At 39.0% G+C, this 24,436-nt stretch overlaps 1 pseudogene; it reads left to right on the top strand.

Moving 5' to 3' along the window:
* Positions 1–2,862: 2,862 nt before the first annotated feature.
* LOC110598963 (transcription factor BTF3 pseudogene) lies at positions 2,863–3,323 on the top strand (annotated as a pseudogene).
* The last annotated feature ends 21,113 nt before the right edge of the window (positions 3,324–24,436 follow it).

The following is a 24,436-nucleotide window of genomic DNA, read 5'->3' as shown; positions in this document are numbered from 1 at the left end:
CTTGGCTCTCCATCTAACCAGCTTCCACCAATATTCACCCCAGCCACTGAAGTTAGAAACCTGGGAGACCTCACCCCTTACCCCATCCCATCTGACCGAAAACCAACATCTGTCATCTCAACCTCTTGTCCAAATCACTCCTTTTCATTTCACTGCTCCCACCTCAATTCAGCTTACCACCACCTCTCATTCTACCTATCTCAAGCAAATCTCAACTGCCCATCAATCTTCAGACCTGCCCTTCCTACAGTCACAACCACCAGGACTGCCCCAGAATAAACCTAGATGTTTTTCCTACATATTTTCCCAGCAAATTGTGAACAGACAAATGATTAGAGAAGTATGTGAAGTTTTCCAATTGGCTCTAGGAATGTGCTTGACTCTTTGATACTAACATAAGATAAACCAGGTACATTTCAGCCAGGATGAAGTCCTAGCCCATATATATGCTAATCTTTCTGACATAAAATGCAGGGATCCAACTGGTCTTAACGCCATCCAGGACTATACTTCCATCAGTAAGCCACACACACACACACACACACAATAAACTGTGCATTCTCAGGTCTGTCTGCCTTTCTTTCTTTGCTCTATTTCATGGCACTTTGGAGCCAGTCCTCATTCAGTAGGGCTGGGCTATTCACGAACAGTGTTATTTCCATAATTAACAACTTTTAATTAATTACCATTTACTTTATGACTATTCTAATCAGATCAGTCAAGGACAGTCCTCCATGCTCCATCAATTCCCTGAGACTCTTTTCCTTCCCCCTCCCCAGCACCCTTTGTATAAGCCCAAGCCCACTACATAGTACCATGCTCACCCTGATTCTCCTGCCTGGGATGCATTACCTGGTCTTGTCCACTGAGGGGAAACTACCATCTTTCAAGACCAAGTTCCTCCTTGGGGAATTTTTTTTTAATGACTCTCTTCTCCCAACCCTCCTTGGGCCTCTAGTACCCCTGAAGGGCCTCCTACCCTAGCACTTCACCCCACCATTTAGCACTTTACTGTTCCCATGGCTGTCTCATCCTTTTAGATCATGAGTTCCTCCACACAGGGACACATAGCTTTATATCACCAGTGCCTAGCATAGAATCTCACACATACTGGGCACTGGGTAATCATCGGGGGAAAAAATGATTGTAATCCTAGATAACACCGAGGTTAGAGCTGCGGCAGGGGAAATAATCTGCTGCCCTCTACTGGTAATGTGGAGCATTGTTCCAAACAGACATCTCCCTCCCCACCTTGTGAGGAGGAAAGCCCGACAGAAAAGGGAGCTGATGGGAGATGGAGGACTGGCACGCTGCTGAAAGTCACAAATTGAATTGAGATGTTGGTGAGACACCACTGTCAGCTCCTACACTATTACCATGTCCATGAGGGCAGAAGCCAGCTCTGTGCTTCAAAAGGACTGGGTCTATCTTCCTGCAATAAACTAAAAACACTTTGGATCATATCTTTTTTTTTTTTTTTTTTGAGACAGGATCTAACTAAGTTGTCCTCACTATATCTTATTGTCATTGTTGTTACTTCATTTACTTAAGTACATAATCACTAATGCTTTCCTCTACTGTTGTAAAGCACATTTTGCTCTTGGGGGGGAAAAAACCTCTGAATTTAACTCCTACCTTTTCCTGGTTTAAATTCAGTTTCTTACTGTTAGGAAGTTACCTCTGATGTTCTGGGTTTCTCCACTTTCTGCCAAACAGGATCCCTCCACTTCCAACCTTTCCCACTGCTTCAGCAAGTCCCATGATAGCATGTGCCCTCTGCTGGCAAAAAAGCAGCATTAGCTCAGCTCCTCTTATAGGTCTAATTGTCTATTGACATCTGGAAAGTTGTCTAAAATCTAAATAGGAAGTAGATTTGGGGAAGGAGCTTTGGACTGGAGACAGAGAGTGGTGAGTGACAATCACAGAGATAAATCCTCTGTTTAGCTAAAATAGATCACCTATTACCTATTTAATCTATCACACAGGGTGCTTGTAAATATTAGATGTCTACTGAACAAATGAAAAGAGAGCACCCAGAAGAAGCAAAAGAGAGATGGGTGCAGGGGCCCACCTATATTTCCAGCTATTTAGGAGACTGAGGCAGAAAGATTATAAGTTTGAGGCCACCCTGGACAACTTAGTGAGATCCTGTCTCAAAAAAATAAATAAATAAATTTAAGGGCTGGGGATGTAGCTCAGTGGTAGAGGGCGCCTGGGTTCAATTCTCAGTCCTCCCCCTTTCAAAAATTAAAACAGAGACCAGTCTTCTCACAGTATAAAAAAAAAAATTAGAGCCACCTGACAAGTTTGGCCCTAAATTTAGAAATCCACTCCACTAAGCAGGAAATACCCTTTCCAATTAACAAATAATCTCTCCCAGGCTTCCAAAGAAGCTCTCATTTTTTTTAATATTTATGTTTTAGAAGTAGTTGGACACAATACTTTTATTTATTTATTTATTTTTATGTGGTGCTGAGGATCGAACCCAGGGCCTCACACATGCTAGACAAGCACTCTACTGCTGAGCCACAATCCCAGCCCCCAAAGAAGCTCTTATTATTTCTTACTTATTTCAATCCCATTCACTCCTTTCCTGAGGAATTTACTCAATTTATTGAAATGGCACCATAGATATTGTTGTCATATAAAACACCATCTGTCCTTGGTGGTTTATAGTTGATTTGATGAGACACTGAACAAATGAGGAAAGTTTGCTTCCTGTCCCCAAGAAGTCTGTAATCTCATCTCTCTAGCTACCACTATCTTGCATCCCTGCATGGGTGTGCCTAATCTCAGCTGGTCTGCTCTTCTTGAGTGCCATCCATAGTCCCTGCCACATAGCCCTATCTCCACTTTGATAAAATGAAAGAAATTATCATGAACTAGAAACTCACCAAACTGCAAGCACAAGGGCACACCAATGGAAAGGAACTGCTCACAGAAAGAAAGTGGTTCACAGAAGTTACAGATGATTAAAAAAAAAAAAAACTTCAGTCTCCTGAAAGAAGTTACTATCTCTGTTACTAAAGAGGTGCATATGTTTACAAACCAAGAAACAGTGCCACTTTCACAACCCTAAAGTTCAGGCATCTCTGCCAGAAAACACTGTCACCATTACAGGGCACCCTGAAACAAAAGTATCTGACAGTTGCTACCCAGCATCTTAAACCAGCTTGGTGCAGACAGTCTAACTAGTTAAGCCAATGGGGATGAAGCTCCACCCAAACAATCTGAGGATGGAAAAGCACGTCTTGCTCCTGGAGAGGATGATGATGATGAAGATCCAGAATTTTGATGAGGCTTCTAAACATGAGGTAAATTGAATTGAGTTAATTTCTGAAGAAGATAAAGCTCAAAGAATTTCTTGGGAGCTGTTTTACATTATGACAATTAAATAAGTTGTTTTAAAATTGTTTTATTTAGGGATCTAACAAGTGGAGGGACACGGGTGTAAAGTGGTGAGTCACCCAGTCTATTCTCACTGCTGAGAACAGTGCCACCAAGGCAGGGGCAAAATAGAACACAACGGCCATGCCTTTCCAGTTCCCAAACAGCATGCTTTGGCTTCCTGGAAAAAGGCCCTCCTCTAACAAACTCCATGCCTTTAAAAGGTGGAGAATGATGGGTGAAGTGCTGGCAAATTAGAACAGGGTGCTACCTAGGATGACAACACCAGCCTAGGTCATCAGTGTGGTAAGCACCAATTGGAATATCAAGATACAGGACATGCTGGGTCCCAAAGGGATGTGGTGGTCCCGGCTCTCAGATACCCAACCTTCATTAATCTTCTTGGTTCATGGGACAGTGTAACCCCATTCTAGCATACTAATAAACAGCATGCCAAGTTTGTCTGCTATCAGAACAGAGAGGAAGGGACAGAAGATTTATTTTCCCCAATGCTTATATGTTCCCTGTCAAGCCACCTCCACATTCTGATGAACCATTTAAGCACTCCAACAGCTAAGTGTATTCTTTTAATAAAATTTTTTCTAGCTGTAGCTGGACACATACCTTTATTTTATTTATTTTTTAAACGTGATGCTGAGGATTGAACCAAATGCCTCGCATATACTAGACGAGCCCCAGCCCACTGAGTGTGTTCTTACCATCACAAGCCCAAATTTCTCTACTTCCAAAATCTAGCAGTCTCACCATCTCTTCTCTTACTCTTCCAGTACTCTATTTCAACTAAGCCTCATCAACTCACTGCTCAGGTTTACCCTGTGGTTTTCTCCTACTGTTCTTCCCATCCCCTGAAATACCCTGTTCCCTTCCATTCAGAACAATATGGTAGAAACAGACTAGAGTCATAAACAGCTTGGTTTAAGTCAATCACTAAACAATGCATACCTGCATACCACAGATAAAACAAATTACCACAAACTTGGTAGCTCAGAACAAAATAAGTTTATTAGCTTACAGTTATGGAGGTCCAAAGTCCAAAATCAATCTTACTGGGCTAAAATCAAGGTGTCAATAGGGCTGTGTTATTTCTGGAGACTCCAGGAAGACTTTGTCTCTGTGTCTGTTCCAGCTTCTAGAGGCTGCTAGGATTTCCTTAGCTTATGACTGACCCCCCCTCCACAGCACAACCACCACTGTTTCCATTGTCTCTGACTCTTACCCTCCTTACTTCCCTCTTGTAAAGATTGTTCTGATGCACTGGATTCACCCAAACAAACCAGACTAATCTCCCCATTTCAAGATATTCGGTGTAATCACATATGCAAAGTCCCTTTTGCCAGGTAAAGTAAGAAATCCACAAGTTCTGGAGATTAGGATGTGAACATCATTGAGAGGCCGTTATTTTCTTAAATATACTCAATAAGAAAACAGTCTGCTTTTTAATGGATAAATGATTTAGCATTTCACTGGAGAATATATACAAAATGGCAAATAAGTATATGAAAATGTCTTTAACATCAGTATTTATTAAAACACATGAAAATTAAAACCACAATAATATATTACTGTATCCTCACAGAATAAGTAAGAAACCAGTAAGTATTGGCACCAAAGCAAATGCAACTCTTACACACTGCTGGTAGAAATACAAAATGGAGGGGCTGGGGATTTGGCTCAGCAGTAGCGCACTTGCCTGGCATGTATGAGGCACTGCGTTCGATTTTCAGTGCCACATATAAATAAATAAAATAAAGGTCTACCAACAACTAAAAGAATAAATTTAAAAGAAAAAAGAAATACAAAATGGAGCAGCTACTTTGGAAAACAGTCCAGTCGTTCCTTATACGTCAAATATACACTTAACATATGACCCAGCAATTCTCCTAGTATTCTTCCAAGAAAAATGAAACACATTTCCATGTAATTATTTATACAAGAATGTTCCAGCAGCTTCACTCATAGTACTCAAAAACTGGAAATAACTCAAATGTCCTTTAGTTGATAAATGGGTAAATGAACTGTAATATATCCATACAATGGAATACTATTCAGTAATAAAAAAGAACAAGTTACTGATACACATCACAATACGGATAAATCTGAAAAGTATTATACTAAGTGAAAGAAGCCAGACCCAAAAGGACACATACAATTCTATTATATGAAATTCTAGAGAAAGCAAAACTATAGTGAGAGAAAGAAGATCTATGATGCTAGGAGCCAGGAAGGCTGGTGGGATTAACTGAGGAGAGGCATATGTGAACTTCAGAGTGGGTAATGGAAATGTTCTATATGTTGTGACTGCAATTTCACAAACATTTATGAAACTTGTTCAATGTAACTTAAAATTTGCAAATTTTAACACAAATTGTACTGTGGGAATCCGCCATGCTATGTGACCAGCATTTTCCTTCTCTGATTGGCTGAGTCCCTGTCAGTCACTTCCCATGATCTGGCCTCATCAAAGTGGCCCTACATGGCAGCCCTGATCTTGGAAGTCATAAAATGTCACAAAATGTGTCTTCATGCATAGGCGTGCCTTCCTACAGCCCCAGAGGTCAAATTACCTTACCTGTCCTTGTAAACTTGCCCTCTTTGACCTTTTTTGGAAGGAAATTTCTAAAGAATGAGAGTCCCCCCCCCCTTAAAAGACCACTCCTGAACATGCTAGCTCTCTCTCGCCAGCCTCTTGTGACATTCCTTGCTCTCCCATTTGGGGAGCTTGACGCCAAGGGCAGAGGAGCTGTCCAAGGGCTTGAGTTAAAGGTAAATTGTGTGTTTGTGTTTTATTTGGTACCTCAGGAAATTCACTTGAGCAACCCTAGTTTGGCTGCCTGAGCTGGCAGGGGGCAGTAATTGGCGCCCAACGTGGGGCTACATGAGGAGAATTTCCAGGTTGATTGAGGAAGCATGCTATAGAAATTTGTTGGACCCTCAAATTTTCTGAAGGGTCATGGAGGAAACAGACAGTTTTAGAGCCAAGGATGATAAAGAATTATCATGGGCAGTTCCATATCTTCAGATAGAGAGATGTATTCAACAATTTTGGAAACTTTAATTAACCTGAAAGGAAAGCAAGTGGAAAAGAGGCAGCTAGCACAGTTCCTGAGAACAGTTAGCAAGATTTGTCCGTGGTTTTGTGAGCAGGATTTGCCGGATGTACATACTTGGGAGAGACTAGGAAGAAAATTGTATAAAGGCTGCCTTGCAGCCAAACTGTCTAGAAGTACAATAGACAGTATTCAAAAGTTTGGACTGTATTAGAAATGTGTCTTTGTGGTGATCTAGATCAAGGTCAATGGCCCTGGAAGACCTTTTAAAAGGATTAAAGAGATCAGTTAAGAGCATAGAGCAGGAAAAACAGCCAGAGGCTGTTTTTTTGGGAAAAAAAATTATCTTTCCATACCACTGAGAGTGGAATCAAATTTCACTGAATCTGCCACCCAGCAGACAGATGCCTGGGGGCGAGACCTAAACCAAGAGTTCAATTTCAGTTGAACCAGACCAATTCAGAGGAGCGCCAGGGGGCGTGTTCCAGAGAGGAAATTAGTCATGACCAGAGCTCTGAGAGGCAATTCAAAATGGAGAGGAACAGAATGGGCGGGAGACAAAGAGTCCCAGTCAGAGGGGACTCAGTGGAGGGGACTCAGTTGGATGGCGAAGAGGAAATGGAGGAGAATATTGCTAGGTTGCATTTAGCTAGACCGGCACCCGCCATCAGAATTTGGCCACTTTCAGCTGAGAGAACAGGCTTTAATTGGTACTCTGATTTGGCTATGGCTATGCTTTCGCCATTACAATGTGGAATCAGGAAGGCACAGGAAGCAGGGGAAGATATTACAGGTTTTCAACTTTTTCCAGTTTTTGAACAGGTTAAGGAGCAAAACCAGTGTGTCCGTATACATGCTATAATTCCTTTGAAAACCTTAAAAGAATTAAGAAATGCTTATGGTACTTATGGTCCTAATTTGCCATTTGTACAAAGCTTGCTCGACTCAATTTGCAAAGAACCTCTTCCACCCAATGACTGGGTGTCCATGGTCAGAGCTTGTCTGATTGGCAGAGATTATCTTCTCTGGCGATCTTACTGGACCGATTTCTGTACCAAGCAGGCTGAGGGAAACAGGACACAGAATCTTGAGACCCCTTTGGAGATGTTGATGGGAACGGGTGAATTTGCAGATTTGGAGAGGAAGTTAAACTATGATTTGGCAATTTATGATGATTACTTCATGTGCAAAGAAGGCATGGCAACAAATCTCTTCCCACAATCAGTCTAATCTAGTTTTGACTAGGATAAAACAAAGCTCAGAAGAACTGTTCTCCAACTTCATAGTGCCCTTGTACCTAGAGGCTAACAGGTCAATGGGAGACTAGGGTGACTGTGAGTTTATTGTTAAGCAGCTAGCATTTGAAAACACAAATAAGGTCTGCCAGGACATCCTCCAGCCTCATAAGGAAAAGGGGACTGGCTCACACTTTGTTCGCCTTTGTGCAGACGACGGCCCAACCCAAATGCAAGGTTTTACGCTTGCCAAGGCTTTAAAGCAGGTACTTCAGCCCCAATCCCAGAGATGCCATTCTTGCAGGCAGAGTTTTAATTATGGGAGAAATGGCCACATGACACAAGACTGCAAGTCCCAACGCATCAGGGCAGAAACTTTTCCCAGTTGGCACTGGCAGCAATACAGGGCAAGAGGCCACATGGCAAGGGAGGAAAGAAGCCAATATGGCGTCCATCTGTGTCCATTTTTGCCTTCACTTCCACCTTTGTTGGTGCTAAAAAATGAGGAGAGGGCCTTTCCCCAGGCTTGCCAAATAGACGGGGAGAATGACCTAAGAGTCTCAGGCTCTGGTGTCATCTCAGCCAACCATGGCAGACCTCCATTGTTATAAGCCCTACCACTCAGATAGTATACTTTATTTTATTTTTTTAGTCATACATGACAGCAGAATGTATTTTGACATATAATACATACATGGAATGTACATACATCAATCATATTATCTATTCTATTCTGCTGCCCTTCCTATTCTCCCTTCTCCTCCCCGCCTCTCCCATCCTCTCTCTACCCAATCTAAAGTGACACGCTTTTTCTTTTTCTCATTACAACATCATACATGTATTCTGTATAACAATGAGGTTCTCCTTCCATCTGTGCAACTCCCTTTCTTCCTCTTTTTCCCTCCCACCTCTCTTCCCTATTTAGTGGTAGTCTTCTTCTCATGCTCTTCCTTCCTATCCCATTTTGAGTCACCCCCCCTTATATCAGAGAAGACATTCAGCATTTATTTTTTAGGGATTGGCTAACTTCACTTAACATAATCTCTTCTAATGCCATCCATTTGCCTGCAAATGACATGATCTTGTTATTTTTTAGTGCTGAAGTAATATTCCATTGTGTATAAATGCCACATTTTTTTAATCCATTCATCTATTGAAGGGCATCTAGGTTGGTTCCACATTCTAGCTATTGTGAATTATGCTGCTATAAACATTGATGTAGCTGTGTCCCTGTAGTATGCTCTTTTTAGGTCTTTTGGGTATAGTCCGAGAAGGGGAATAGCTGGGTCAAATGGTGGTTCCATTCCCAGCTTTCCAAGAATCTCCATACTGCTTTCCAAATTGGCTGCACCAATTTGCAGTCCCACCAGCAATGTATGAGTGAAACTTTTTCCCCCACATCCTCGCCAGCACTTATTGTTTGACTTCATAGTGGCTGCCATTCTTATTGGAGTGAGACGATATCTTAGAGTAGTTTTAATTTGCATTTCTCTGATTGCTAGAGATGGTGAGCATTTTTTCATGTATTTGTTGATTGAATGTATATCCTCTTCTGAGAAGTTTCTGTCAAGTCCTTGACTCATTTGTTCATTGGATTATTTGTTTTCTTGTTATTTAACTTTTTGAGTTATTTGTATACTCTAGAGATTAGAGCTCTATCTGATGTTTGAGGGGTAAAAATTTGTTCCCAGGATGTATGCTCCCTATTCACCTCACATATTATTTCTCTTGCTGAGAAAAAAAAAACTTTTTAGTTTGAATGTGTCCCATTTGTTGATTCTTGATTTTAAGTCTTGTGCTATAGGTGTCTTATTAAGAAATTTGGGGCCTGCCCCCACATGATGAAGATTAGGGCCAACTTTATCTTCTATTAGATACAGAGACTCTGGTCTGATTCCTAGCTCCTTGATCCATTTTGAGTTGACTTTTGTGCATGATGAGAGAAAGGGTTCAATTTCATTTTGTTGCATATGGATTTCCAGTTTTCCCAGCACCTTTTGTTGAAGATGCTATCCTTTCTCCATTGCATGGTTTTAGCACCTTTGTCTAATATAAGGTAGTTGTAATTTTGTGGATTTGTCTCTGTGTCCTCTATTTTGTACCATTGATCTACCAGCCTGTTTTGGAGCCAGTACCATGCTGTTTTTGTTACTATTGCTCTATAGTATAGTTTAAAATCTGGAATCACAATACCACCAATTTCACTCTTCCTGCTTAGAATTACTTTAGCTATTCTGGGTCTCTTATTTTTCCAGATGAATTTCATGATTGCTTTTTCTATTTCTGCAAGGAATGTCATTGGGATTTTTTTTTTTTAAAGAGAGAGTGAGAGGGGGGGAGAGAGAGAGAGAGAGAATTTTTTAATATTTTTTTTTTTTTAGTTTTCAGCGGACACAACATCTTTGTTTGTATGTGGTGCTGAGGATCGAACCCGGACCGCACGCATGCCAGGCGAGCACGCTACCGCTTGAGCCACATCCCCAGCCCCTCATTGAGATTTTTATGGGAATTGCATTGAATCTGTAAAGTGCTTTTGGTAACATGGCCATCATAATAATATTAATTCTACCAATCCATGAACAAGGTAAATCCTTTCATCTTCTAAGGTCTTCTTCTATTTCTTCTTCTATTTATGGTTGCATACTTTTACAAACAGCCATGGTAACTGATATAACAGCTGAAATGGGATCCCATCAGATTCCTACCAAGATCCATGGGCCATTATCCCCAGGCACCATGGGCTTAATTTGGGGATGAAATAATTTTAAAGAGGCAATCCAAGTAATACCAGGAGTTATTGATCTTTATTTTAGAGGTGAGCTAACAGTCACTGTAAAATCAGAACATGCCATTTGGCTTTCTACTAAAGACGTGCTAGCCCAATTAATACTTTTACCCTGTAGCTCCACAGACAGTCAGATTTAAACCGATTTCTGAGTTGCCAGACCAAGCGTACTGGGTACAATTAGTCCATCAGGAGCGCCACCTACTGGAATGTAAAATTAAGCATAAAAAATTTCAAAGAAATACAGTTACTGGGGCAGATAAATCTGTTTTATCTCGCCAATTTTGGCCCAAAACCTGGCCTTTACATACTGTGCCAGCCAATTTAGAAGGCATAGGACAGATTTCTCAGCCTTCAGAGCACCCGATATCGTCACTGGGAGGATTGAGATGGAAATATTGGAATTTTTAAGCCTTCTGTTTTGGACACTTTATTGGTAAATTTATGGGGAAGAGATATCCTAAACAGCTTAGGATTACTATTAGTAACTCTAAATTCTATAAGGTCATTTGAGGAATTTAATCAAGGGTTTACTCCTAGGGATAGTGAGAGAAATTCACAGGACAAATACCTACTTACGACCCAGTCTCCTGGTCAGAGATTAGTTAATTAATACCAAAACTTTTAGTAGGGGCCCTGACTTTTTCCCTGGCCCAAAACACAGCAGAAAAGATCACTTGGCTCACAAAGTTACTAACCCAAATTGGGGAAAAACTTAAAATAGCTCATATATTAGTTGAAGACCAGCTCCAAGCTGGTCATTTAGAGCCTAAGCTCAGCCCTTGGAACATACCCATTTTTTGTAATTAAGAAAAAAGTTTGGTAATTGGAGATTATTATAGGACCTAAGGGCAATAAATCATGCAATTCAACCTATGGGAGCTCTACAATCTGGGCTTCCTTCTCCTACAGCTATTCCTTTGAATTATAATTTGATAGTAATAGATCTAAAAGATTGTTTTTTCTCTATACCTTTGCACCCAGATGACTATAAAGAGTTTGCCTTTAGTGTCACAATTAAATTAAATTCAAAGAACCAGTCAAAAGATATTGCTGGAAGGTACTGCCTCAGGGAATGCGTGATAGTCCAACCTTATCTCAGAATTTTGTAGCACAGGCTATCACGCCTGTAAGGGAAAAATTTCCTGATGTATATATTATTCATTTTATGGATAACATACTTTTAGCTCATGCTAATTCAGATGTACTTTTAAAAATTTTTTGCCCAATTAGAGACTTCACTCACAGCAATGGGTTTATGCATTGCACCTCAAAAGATGCAAAAGATATCTATTTTTCAATAATGTAATTGAAGGACATACAATCCATCCTCATAACTTACAAATGAGAGTCAAGAAGTTGCACACCCTTAACGATTTTCAAAAATTATTAGGAGATATTAATTGGCTGAATCCATCTTTAAAGCTAACTACTTCAGATTTAAGTTCTTTATTCCAGATATTACAGGGAGTTTCCAACTTCTTCTTGTCAGCTCACAGCAGAGGTGAAAATGGCTTTAAGGAAAGTTGAAATGGCTATTAAAAATGCTCAATTTACTAGAATTAATCCTCAAAAGCCTATATTTATTGATATTTCCAACTGCTTATGCTCCTATAGGGGTGATATGGCAAACATTGGAAGTTATTGAGTGGATTCATTTAGCCCACTCTCCTCAAAAGTCATTAACTCCTTTTCATGATTTTGTTGCTCAATTAGTGATGAAAGGCAGAACAAGACTTTTACAACTAGTTGGATCAGAACCTAATATTATAATCATCTCATTTTCTATTCAATAGAATGATTGGCTCTTTCAAACTTCTAATTTATGGCAAATAGCTTTTGCTGATTTCCCTGATCAGACAGAAAGTCATTGTCCTCATGATAAAATTATTCAATTTGCATTAATAACGCCACTTATTCTTCCAAGGATTGTATGTGCACAACCAATAAATGGTGCAGTAACGGTATTCACTGAGGGCTCAAGTTCAGTTTGAGCAGGTTTTTATAGTTATGTCCATACAGAGGTAATACAAACCTCATATGCTTCTGCTCAATGAGCAGAACTACAAGCTCTCATTTGTGCTTCAAGCTATTTTACAAATGAGCCTATTAATATTTATTCTGACAGCTACTATATGCAGTTGGAGTCACCAAAAATATTGAAATTTCAGTTATTGGATATACATCATCACAAGAGTTATTCAATTTGTTTTATACCCTACAAAGGATGGTGCAAATGCAAAAGCACCCATGTTTTATAGGCCACATACAGGCCCACACTCATCTTCCAGGGCCTCTGATATCAGATAATGATACGATTGATAAATTAGTTGCTGTTTGTCAGCAAATGTCTTTGTATGACTGTGCACAAGCATCGCATTCTTTACATCATCAAAATGCTTCTAGCTTATGTAAAGAACTTAATATTACCAGAGAGAAAGCTCATCAAATTGTACGTCACTGCCCCTAGTGTGTTATGCACACTCCATCTTTACTATCTGGGGTAAATACCCATAAATTAAAACCAAATCAATTATGGTAAATGGATGTAACTCATATTCCTCAATTTGGTAAACAATGGTATATACATGTAATTGTAGATACCTATTCTAGATTTATCTTTGCCACAGCCCATACAAAAGAAAATACTCAACATGTTATTTTTCATTGTTTAGCTGCTTTCACAGTATTAGGATGTCTTTTACAGATTAAAACTGATAATGCACTGGCTTATGTTAGCTCTTCTTTCCAACAATTTTGCCAAGAGTTTCAGATTGACCATAAAACAGGTATTCTTTATGACCCTCAATGTCAAGCCATTGTAGAATGATCACATTTATCTATTAAGCTACAATTATAAAAACTAAAAGGGGGAGATAGGACTATGACTCCCCAAAATAACCTCAATCGTGCTGTTTGCTTTAAATTTTCTAAATTGTGACTCAGAAGGTCACACTGCAGCTGAGCAACAAATGTCTTCCACAGCAAAAGGCCCTTAAGGCTGAGTTTGGTGGAAGGACTTACAGACTGGTCAATGGAAAGGACCAGATCCAGTGATTATATGGGGCCGAGGTCATGCTTGTATTTTTCCAGAAGGTGCTTTTCATCCTATTTGGGTACCTGAACATACCATCAGGCATGGAGGACATAGATTCAAGATTCAAACAACTGAAGATCAACCCAGAGAAGCCTTCCCTCAAAAGGAAGAAACCTCAGAAGAAGAGAAGAGTGGCCCAGAGAAACCAAATGAAGAAGCTGACCTTATGGAGGGACCTAAGGAAATTGACGCAATGAGCCATGAATGATTCAACTCCAAGGGAGAGCTAAAACTCCAGTGATGATGCTTGCTGCAGTAATAGTCCTACTGGGCTATTAGGTAAAAGGGAATCAGGGAGAAACTTATTGGACATATTTTCCAGATCCACCTCTAGTATACCCAGCAGTGTGGACTGGAGAATCCATCCCAGTACACTGATGACTAATATATGATGGGAAGATTTACAGACACTCATATTAGTCCCAATCATGTGACTGGTCCTGCGGTAAACATGCTGGCTGCCTAAAAGTGTCATTTGAGGAAAAAGACAGCAGTTGGGACCAACTTATCATACTGTTAATGGAGACTCAAAACCTTATATTAGATAAGCAGAACGTCCACAAATACCTCATTGTCCTAACAGCTCTGCAATAGAAATTGGCACCTTTCCTAAGTGGATAGATTGTATAAATACATTTCTAATACAACATAAGGTGTCTAGAAATAGTGGGTATATTTTGGATTGGTCTCCTAAAATTGACAAAAGGCAGTTACGCAAGAGTTTTGCCATGGCTCCTAGAGGATTTATTAGCAACATCCTGACCTTCATCGAAGGTGGCCTTCATAAAGATGTTTGGTGCTTAACTGCTGCCTCAGAACTCTTAAATTTTACTGACAAACCTTTACCAGACTTTGTAGGCAAGAGTTATAAGGAAGGTTCTTGCTATGACTCACAAGCCTGTGTTCAACTCCTTACGTTTTAATTACTGGAAATGTAAAAGTTAAGTGGAAAGATGATATCTTGTAACGTGTAGTAAATCTAATGTAACTAATTGTATCATCAGATATAATAGAGGAAAAGGAACGCTGATACTCCATCAGCCCTCTTTTGTTTTATTGCCAGCTAATATTTCAAAGCCATAGTATGCTGATGCTGGTTTTCAAGTCTTACAACAAACACATGTCCAGCTAGCGAGATCTAAACACGCTCTTGGGCTCATAATAGTGGGCATTGTTGCCTTGGTTTCTTTTATTGCTTCCACAGTCACAGATTCGGTGGCTATATCCCAAAATATTCAATATGCAAATTTTCTTAATACTTTGGCTCAGAATTCTTCCAAGGCTCTTCATAATCAAATAAATATTGATGAAAGAATTGAGACTAAGATAACTGCCTTAGAGGCAACTGTCATGAATATTGGTAATAAACTTTCAGCTTTGAAGTTCAAGGAAAGACTTAAATGTCACCCTAGCTATAAGTATGTGTGTGTTACTGCTGCCAAATACAATGTTTCCCAATGGGACTGGGAGAAGATTAAAAACCATTTGTTGGGTATTTGGCAAAATAATAATAATAGCTTGGATCTTTTGGAGCTCCATCATCATATTCAAGATATAAAAAAAAGTAAGATTGATTTTTTGGATCCTACTTCCTTAGCTAATCAAATATTAAAAGAATTAAACAGCTTTAACCCTGGAAACATTCTTAAACACTCTGCATGGTATATTCTTGTATTGTTCCCTTTGCTATTAATTCTCTTCTTCTGTATTATAATTGTAGGATGGCGAGCCTTCAAAACAAGGATCTGAGGACTCAAAATTTAAGTGAACCATTACCTGCGTTTTCAAAGAAAAAAGGGGGACTATGTGGGAGGCCTCCATGCCATGTGACCAGCATTTTCCTTCTCTGATTAGCCGAGGCCCTGTCAGTCACTTCCTGTGATTTGGCCACATCAAAGTGGCCTTAGACTGCAGCCCCAATCTTGGAATGTCGCAAAACTTGTCTTCCTACAGCCCCAGGGGTCAAATTACCTTACCTGTCCTTGTAAACCTGTCCCCCTTGAACTTTTTTGGATGGAAATTTCTAAAGAATAAGAGTTCTCACAATAAAAGACCATTCCCAAACATTCCAGCTCTCTCTGCCAGCCTCTTGTGACATTCCTTGCTCTCCCATTTTGGGAGCTTGACGCCAAGGGCAGAGGAGCTGTCCCAGGGCTTGAGTTAAAGGTAAATTGTGTGTTTGTATTTTATTTGGTACCTCAGGAAATTCACTCAAACAACTCTATTTTGTTTTGTTTTTGTTTTTGTTTTTGTTTTTTTGAGAGAGAGAGAGAAAGAGAGAGAATTTTTAATATTTTTTAGTTCTCAGCAGACACAACATCTTTGTTGGTATGTGGTGCTGAGGATCAAACCTGGGCCGCATGCATGCCAAGCGAGCATGCTATTGCTTGAGCCACATCCCCAGCCCAAACAACTCTATTTTGGCTGCCCGCACTGGCTGAGGGCAATATTATACCTTAATTTAAAAAAAAATGCATGATTGCACAACAATGTGACTGTATTTAATGCAAATGAACCACAACTTAAGAATTGGTAAATTTTATGTATATGTATATACAGATGGGTTTATAAAAAAGCCCCCCCAAAAAATTGCATTCTATCTACTGGCAACAAATAACTACAAGTTAGACTTTTTTGGGGGGGTATCAGGGATTATCTTCTGGGGCACTCAACCACTGAGCCACCTCCCCAGCCCTATTTTGTATTTTATTTTAGCAAGGCCCTAAGCAATTCAGGGAGTCCCTGAATTGTTTAGGGCCTTGCTAAATTGCTGAGGCTGGCTTTGAATTCAAGATCATCCTGTCTCAGCCTCCCAAGCTGCTGGGATTAGAGGTGAGTGCCACCACGCCCAGCAACAAAATAAATGCTTAAAAAAGCATTTATAATAACAACAAAAACAAAAATTTCCCTAGAAATTAATCTAATGAAATATGTGCAAGATCGTTACACTGGAAAATATAAAACATTGTTGAGATAAAAAAAAAACACCTAAAAAATGGAGATATATATTCATGTCTGTGGGTTGGAAAACAATATTTTAAGAAGTCAAATATCTCTATTTGATATGTAGACTCACTGGAATCCAGAACTTTTGTTGTTGTTGTTGTTGTTGACACTGAAAAGTCGATACTACATAAATACAGAAAACCAAAGAACTTAGAATAACCAAGATCATCTTAAAAATAATCATGTTAGAGGTTTTAACTCTCAGATACCAAAACTTACTGTAACTAAGTATAAAGCAATTAAATTGCTGAAGTGCTGGCATAAGCATGAATTAAGACCAACAGACCAAAAAGAAGTCCACAGAATAAATATATGATCACACCTGATAGATGACAAAGGTACCACCACAGTTAAGCAAGCAAGGGGTGATCTATCAACAAGAGCTGCTGGGTCAAGTGCACATCCATATAGAAAAAAATGAACACTGATTCTTTGCTTCATTCCATATGAATTCCACATAAGATAATCCACTTGTACATTCAAATAAAAAAAATTCTAGGTTGTTTGTTTTGTGATACTAGAGACTGAATCCAGGAGCACTTTACCACTGAGCTACATCCCCAACCCTTTAATTTTTTTTTTTTTAATTTTGAGAGACAGGGTCTTGTTAAATTGCTGAGGCTGGACTCAAACATGATCCTCCTGACTCAACCTCCTGAGTTACTAGGATTACAGAAGTGTGCCACCATGCTTGGTTTATGTTTTTTGTTGTTGTTGTTGTTGTTGTTGTTGTTGTTGTTTTTAGATGTTGATGGACCTTTATTTTATTCATTTATTTATATGCGGTGCTGAAAGAATTGAACCCAGCGTCTCACACGTTAGGCAAGTGCTCTACCACTGAGCCACAACCCCACCCCATGGTTTATGTTTTTTAAAGAAGATTATCTTTAACCTTGCCTGTCCAGGGGATAGGCAAAGATTTCTTAAACAAGACACACATTTTTTAAAAAATAACTAAGCATGAAAATCTATAAAAAAATTAATGGATTAAGAAGCTGGGGTTATAACTCAGTGGTAGAGTGCTTGCCTCACACATGTGAGGTACTGGGTTCAATCCTCAGCATCACATAAAAATATATAAAATAAAGATATTGTGTTCATCGTTTAAAAAAGGAAAATAATAAAGTAGACTTCATTAAAATTGTTTTTCAAAAAATACCATACTGGGAAGATTGGCAGCCATTATGAAGTCAAACAACAACAAATGCTGGCGAGGATATGGGGAAAAGGGTACACTTGTACATTGCTGGTGGGACTACAAATTGGTGCGGCCAATTTGGAAAGCAGTATGGAGATTCCTGAGAAAGCTGGGAATGGAACCACCATTTGACCCAGCTATTGCCCTTCTCAGACTATTCCCTGAAGTCCTTAAAAGAGCGTACTATAGGGATACTGCTACATCGATGTTCATAGCAGCACAATTCACAGTAGCTAGACTGTGGAACCAACTTAGATGCCCTTCAATAGATGAATGGATTTAAAAAATGTGGCATTTATACACAATGGAGTATTACTCAGCACTAAAAAATGACAAAATCATGGAATTTGCAGGGAAATGGATGGCATTAGAGCAGATTATGCTAAGTGAAGCTAGCCAATCCCTAAAAAACAAATGCCAAATGTCTTCTTTGATATGAGAGCAACTAAAAACAGAGCAGGGAGGAACAGCATGAGAAAAAGATTAACATTAAACAGGGAGGTGGGAGGGAAAGGGAGAGAGAAGGGAAATTGCATGGAAATGGAAGGTGACCCTCATTGTTATACAAAATTACATATAAGAGGATGTGAGGGGAAAGGGGAAAAATATCAAGGGAGAGAAATGAATTACAGTAGAAAGGGTAGAGGTAGAAGATGGGAGGGGAGGGGAGGGAAGGGGGGATAGTAGAGAATAGGAAAGATAGCAGAATACAACAGTCACTAATAGGGCATTATGTAAAAATGTGGATGTGTAACCGATGTGATTCTGCAATCTGTATACGGGTAAAAATGGGAGTTCATAACCCACTTGAATCAAATGTATGAAATATGATATGTCAAGAACTATGTAATGTTTTGAACAACCAATTAAAAAAAAATACCATACTGGGGCTGGGGTTGTGGCTCAACGGTAGAGCACTTGCCAGTGCAAGATGCTGGGTTTGATCCTCAGTACCACATAAAAACAAATAAACAGGGACTGAGGTTGTAGCTCAGTAGTAGAGCATTTGCCTCGCATTGATGAGGCAGTGAGTTTGATCCTCAGCGCCATATAAAACTAAATAAATAAAATAAAGATATTGTATCCATCTACAATTAAAAATATATATTTAAATAAATAAATAAAATAAAGGTATCAAAAATTTTAAAATACCATTATGTAAGAGGAGCATGGAGGTGCACACCTGTAATCCAAATGGCATGGGAGGCTGAGATGGTAGGATCACAAGTTCAGAGCCAGCTTCAGCCTTGGTGAGGCACTATGCAACTCAGTGAGACCCTGTCTTTAAACAAAATAAGAAATAGGGCTGGGGATGTGGCCCAGTGGTTGAGCGCCCCTGAGTTCAATCCCCAGTACCCCCCCAAAAAAAATACCATTATGTAAATGAAAAGGCATGTCACAGACCAGAAGACTATTATAATATATATCTGTAAAAGCAACTCAATTTTATAACGAAAGACAATGAAATCTTTTAAAATGGGCCAAAGATTTGAACAAGAACTTCACAAAAGAGACTATCCAGATGGCCAATACGAAAAGGTATTCAATAGCATTAACTACCAAAAAATACAAATTACATAGTACTACATACGCCAGATGAGTAAACATTAAAAGGACTGACAATACTATGTTTTGTAAGAATGTGAAGCAACTATACTCTCATAATCTGAATTGGATTTTAACTTGATACCACATCTTTGTAAAACTATCATTATCTACTACAGCTAAATAGAAAGAAATATCATGACCCAGGAATTCCATTTATTTGGTATATATCAAACTAAAATGAGCATTCATGTCCATAAAAGTTATGTACTAGAATTGCTCATAAAATCTTTATTCATAATAGCCAAAAACTAGAAACAACATCAACAACAGAATGAAGGAAATGTGGTATAATTAGACTATGGAATACTATAAAGCAATGAGCAGGGTGCAGTGGGGCAGGCCTGTAACAGTATCTCAGGAGGCCGAAGCAAGAAGATCACAAGTTTGAGGCCAGCCTGGGAAACCTGCAAGATTCTTTCTCAAAATAAAATTTTAAAAGGGCTAGGAATATAGTTCAGTGGTAGAGTATCCCTGGGTTCAATTCCCAGTACCACCACCAAAAAAAAAAAGAGCCATGAAAGATAAGGAACTATTCTCATATACAATAAAATGGATGAATTCCACGGACACAATATGGAATGAAAAAAGCCAGTCACAAAAGAATTCATACTCTGATTTCTTTTGAATAATGGAAAGAAAACAAAAGTAACCCATTATGTCACAGGTCAGAATGGTGGTTACTCTCAGAGTTGAACACTGGCTGGAAGGGGACATGCAAAGCCTGTTGGGATGCTGAAAACTTCTATATCCTGATCTGTATGGCAACTTGGGGGTATGGAAGAATTTATCAAACTATACATTTAACACTTTTATGGTATCCTTTTTTCTTTCTTTTGGTGTGGTAGATTGAACCCAGAGTATCATGCATGCCAAACACATACTCTACCACTGAGTATTCCCAAACCTTTATGTGATATCTTTTTTTAAGTAAATAGATATTATTATCCTTCATTCAAGATCTTTTTCAAGTTCTAGTTCCTTGTGAAGCCTTCCCAGAATAATCTGTTAGTCAGATTTCTGTTGCTGTGACAAAACACCTGGGATAAACAAGTTAAAAGAGGAAAAGATTTATTTTGGCTCATGATTTCAGTCTAATAGTTGCTTGGACCTATTGCTTTGGGTCCATGATAAGGAAGATAATCATTGCAGACACATGTGGCAGATATAACCTGTTCACGTTGCAGTAGCCTAGGAAGCAGAGAAAAACAGGAAGGGGCCAGGGTCCCAACATCCCCTTGAAGGGCACATCCATAATGACCTAATTTCCTCCCATGAGGACCCATCTCCTAAAGGTCCCACCACCTCCCAATAATGCACAGGCTGGACACCAAACTTTTAGCATATGGGCCTTTGGGGGATGTTTCAAACCCAAACCACAACACTTCCCTTACCAGCTGCTGCCATTCTGCCCTTTGAAACTATGGCAGATTGGTTAGCCTCAGTTTTGCCCTTGTTTACTATATATGCAAGCTCCTTAAAGGGAATTAATTCCTTTGTAGACACTATGAACCCCACAGCCTCTCAAATTGACCTAAGTACCTAGCAGGCACTTAATATTAAATATCTTTACATCAACTGACCGTTTATAAGAAGTATAAATTAGTGGGGCAAGCTTTGAGGACAGGTGCTAAGGATGTTTTCCATCATTCTTTCTTTTCCTTCCCATGGGAAAGAATGAGAGGACATTTGAGGTATTAATTAATGAATCAATGAAGCCTATGGCAAACCAAGAGTCCTGTTAATAAACATTTCTAAAATTTGAAAAGATATCCTTCTTCCCAAAGGTAAAAGTCTATGTAGAAATAAATCTGCTCTCTCCAGGGAGGAAAAGGGGAAATACTGGAGAATGATACTAGCCAAATTATGTTGTTATATTGTGTGCATGTACAATTACATTACAACAAATTCCACCATTATGGTCAACTATAATGCACCAATAAAAAATAAATGGAAAAAATCTGATCCTTCCAGGAATCTATGAGTATCCCCACCCTTGGTCAGGGCCTCCAGAAAACTTTCTTCCTATGGGGAAATTAAACTTGAGGAAAATAAAGAAATACCAGAAAACTATACTCCACCCAGAGACAGCTACTTGAGCACAGAAGGGCTACTTTATGTGATCTGTCTATGGAGCCCAGGTAAAGGGTTAAACTTGGAGATGCTCTGAATACACATTTTTAGCTAAATGCTGAAAGAATAAATACTAAAGTCAATATTTAGCTGGGTGCAGTGGCACACACCTGTAATCCCAGCAGCTCCGGAGCCTGAGGCAGGAGGATCATGAATTCAAAGCCAGCCACAACAATTTAGCAATTCCCTAAGCAACTCAGCAAGACCCTGTCTCTAAATAAAATATAAAAAAGTACTGGGGATGTGGCTCAGTGGTTAAGCACCCCTGGGTTCAATCCGCAATACCAAAAAATAAAAATAAAGCCAATATTTGACTAAAGCAATCTATCACCAACACAAAATAAATTTCTGGGATACAAGAATAAATTTGAAGTCTCATTAAAAATTGTATTACTCTTATAGTTCAAACATTTAAAAATGTTAAAAGACCAACCATGGAAGTTTGACATAAACTAGCCATTGATACTGAAGGAACAATGAGAGCTGCTGGGTTGGTTGTTCCTATAGTCTCTACAGTGAACATTTATATTACTTGTTTATATTTTCATTACATTATATCTGTATTTATATGTTTGTCTTTATGTTACATTTATATTACATTAATTTCAACCAAGGATGAAGGAGGGTAAAATTTCATTTTTCCCAAATGACAATCCTTATTCTAGTTATGCTAATTATAATGACAATAATGTAGACAAACATCTGATACTTGATCATTCAAAGTATGTAAAAATAGGCATTTGGTAACTTAACCCTCTAAGGAACAAGGCCAAGGCCAAATTTCAGGGCATCCATAGATACAGTACGATGAAGACTGGCTACGTTCTACTTTTTCCTAAGAGCAAAACAAAGATATACATTTATATGAAGCAGGAAATCAAATTTTACAAAAAAAAAAAAAAAAAAAAAGAAGAAGAAGAAGAGGGGGCAGGGCTGGGGATGTGGCTCAAGCGGTAGCGCGCTCGCCTGGCATGCGTGCGGCCCGGGTTCGATCCTCAGCACCACATACAAAGAAAGATGTTGTGTCTGCCGAGAACTAAAAAATAAAAAAAAAATAAAAAAAATAAAAAAAAAAAAAGAAGAGGGGGCAATAATCCCAACCTATCAACCACCAAATATCCTGTTGCCCTTCCCTCAAAATATTCAAGACAATGATGGAGCCAAGGAATTGTTAAAACCAAGTCTTCACCTTCAAAGAACTCCCAGTCTTACTGGAAAGACAAATTATCAGCTCACAAAGTTACCTTAAATTACCTTAGATATCAAGTTCATAATCAAGTGTTAAAGAATGGAAAGCACCCATGTGATTTAACATAGAAAAAGAAGCACTCCTCTATGCCGGGCACAGTGGACTGTAATCCCAGAGGTGGAGGAGGCTGAGGGAGGAGGATTAAGAGTGTAAACCCCAGGGCTGGGGCTATAGCTCTTTGGTAGAACACCTGCCTCGCACTTGTGAGGCACTAGGTTCAACCCTCAGCACCACATAAAAATAAAGATATTGTGTCTAACTACAACTAAAAAAAATAAAAAAAAAAAAAGAGTGCAAAGACTCAGCCAAAGTGAAGCGCTAAGCAACTCAGTGAGACCCTGTCTCTAAATAAAATACAAAATAGGGCTGGGGATGTGGCTCAGTGGTTGAGTGCCCAGTACAAAAAAAAAAAAAAAAGCAGCAGCAAGCACTCCTCTAGAGTTGGCAAAACAAAAACTGACCAGTGACTCTCAACCTCAGGGCTGGAAACCTCCACATCTTCAACTCCATACTCCAATCAAGAACCTGGGCAAGAAGCTGAACCAGGTGAGCCAATCCAGAGCCTACACTCTTAAACTTCACACAGTTCTCCACTATGTTCAAACCTCACACAAACATCTATTTTATTTGATTTGGGAAGAAATGGAATATGCTGGGGATGGAATTCAGAGCCAGCCACAACTTAGCGATGCCCTAAGCAACTCAGCGAGACCCTGTCTCTAAATAAAATATAAAAAAGGACTAGAGATGTGGCTTAGTGGTTAAGCACCCCTGGATTCAATCCTCAATACCAAAAAAATAAATAAAAATAAAGTCAGTATTTGACTAAAGCAATCTATCATCAACACAGATGCCAAGGACCCAGTCTACCCCTGAGCTATATCCCAACCCTGGACAACTACTATTTTTAAACTGTATGAAATAGTATAATCAAATGGATAGATAAATGTTGTGGTCAGCATAGATTGTTTTCTTAATCAACAGACACAAAAAGTACCAAGAAATTATGTACTTAAAAATTTTTGACAGTACATTTTTTATACAAATTATTAATAATGCACCACAAAAATATGTTCTTTTAGGTTGGGTGGTAGATTCCCAAGTTTCATTTTGTAGTATGTTATATGACATGTGTGAGTACATTCACACACATTCATCTTCAATTATTTTGAATGATTCAAATATTATATAATTTTTTAAAATATATAAGTGCATTGGCAGTCTAAGGCCAAAATATCAACAGTAAAAAACAAGAGATCTTCATGTGAGAAGGACAGACCTAGAATTATGGAAATATCCAAGTGAGCGCAGAGAGGTTCACTTTGCAATAACAAAGCTGCTAACCCTAGCCGCAGTCACCCTGCAGAGTACAGAGGATGACAAAAAGTGTATCCTTTGAGTTGGGGGCTCAGCATAGAGCACTTGCTTAGCATACACAAGGTCCTAGGTTTGATCCCCAATACTGAAAAGGGAGGGAAAACATGTGCTTCCTGCCTCTTGTAAAACAGGGAAAATTTTGGAAGTATTTTGAGTAATATCAGTAAACATTTTTAATGAAAATATTAATCTAAATGAGCTGAACAAGGTCTGGGGTTGTGGCTCAGCGATACAGCACTCGCCTAAAAGTACAAAGCCCTGGGTTCAATCCTCAACATCACATTAAAAATAAATAA

The sequence above is a fragment of the Ictidomys tridecemlineatus genome, chromosome 6, assembly GCF_052094955.1.
Source record: "Ictidomys tridecemlineatus isolate mIctTri1 chromosome 6, mIctTri1.hap1, whole genome shotgun sequence".
Classification (NCBI taxonomy): Eukaryota; Metazoa; Chordata; class Mammalia; order Rodentia; family Sciuridae; genus Ictidomys; species Ictidomys tridecemlineatus.
The sequence above is the reverse complement of the archived record's forward strand: the minus strand, read 5'-3'. Positions and strand labels throughout refer to the sequence as shown.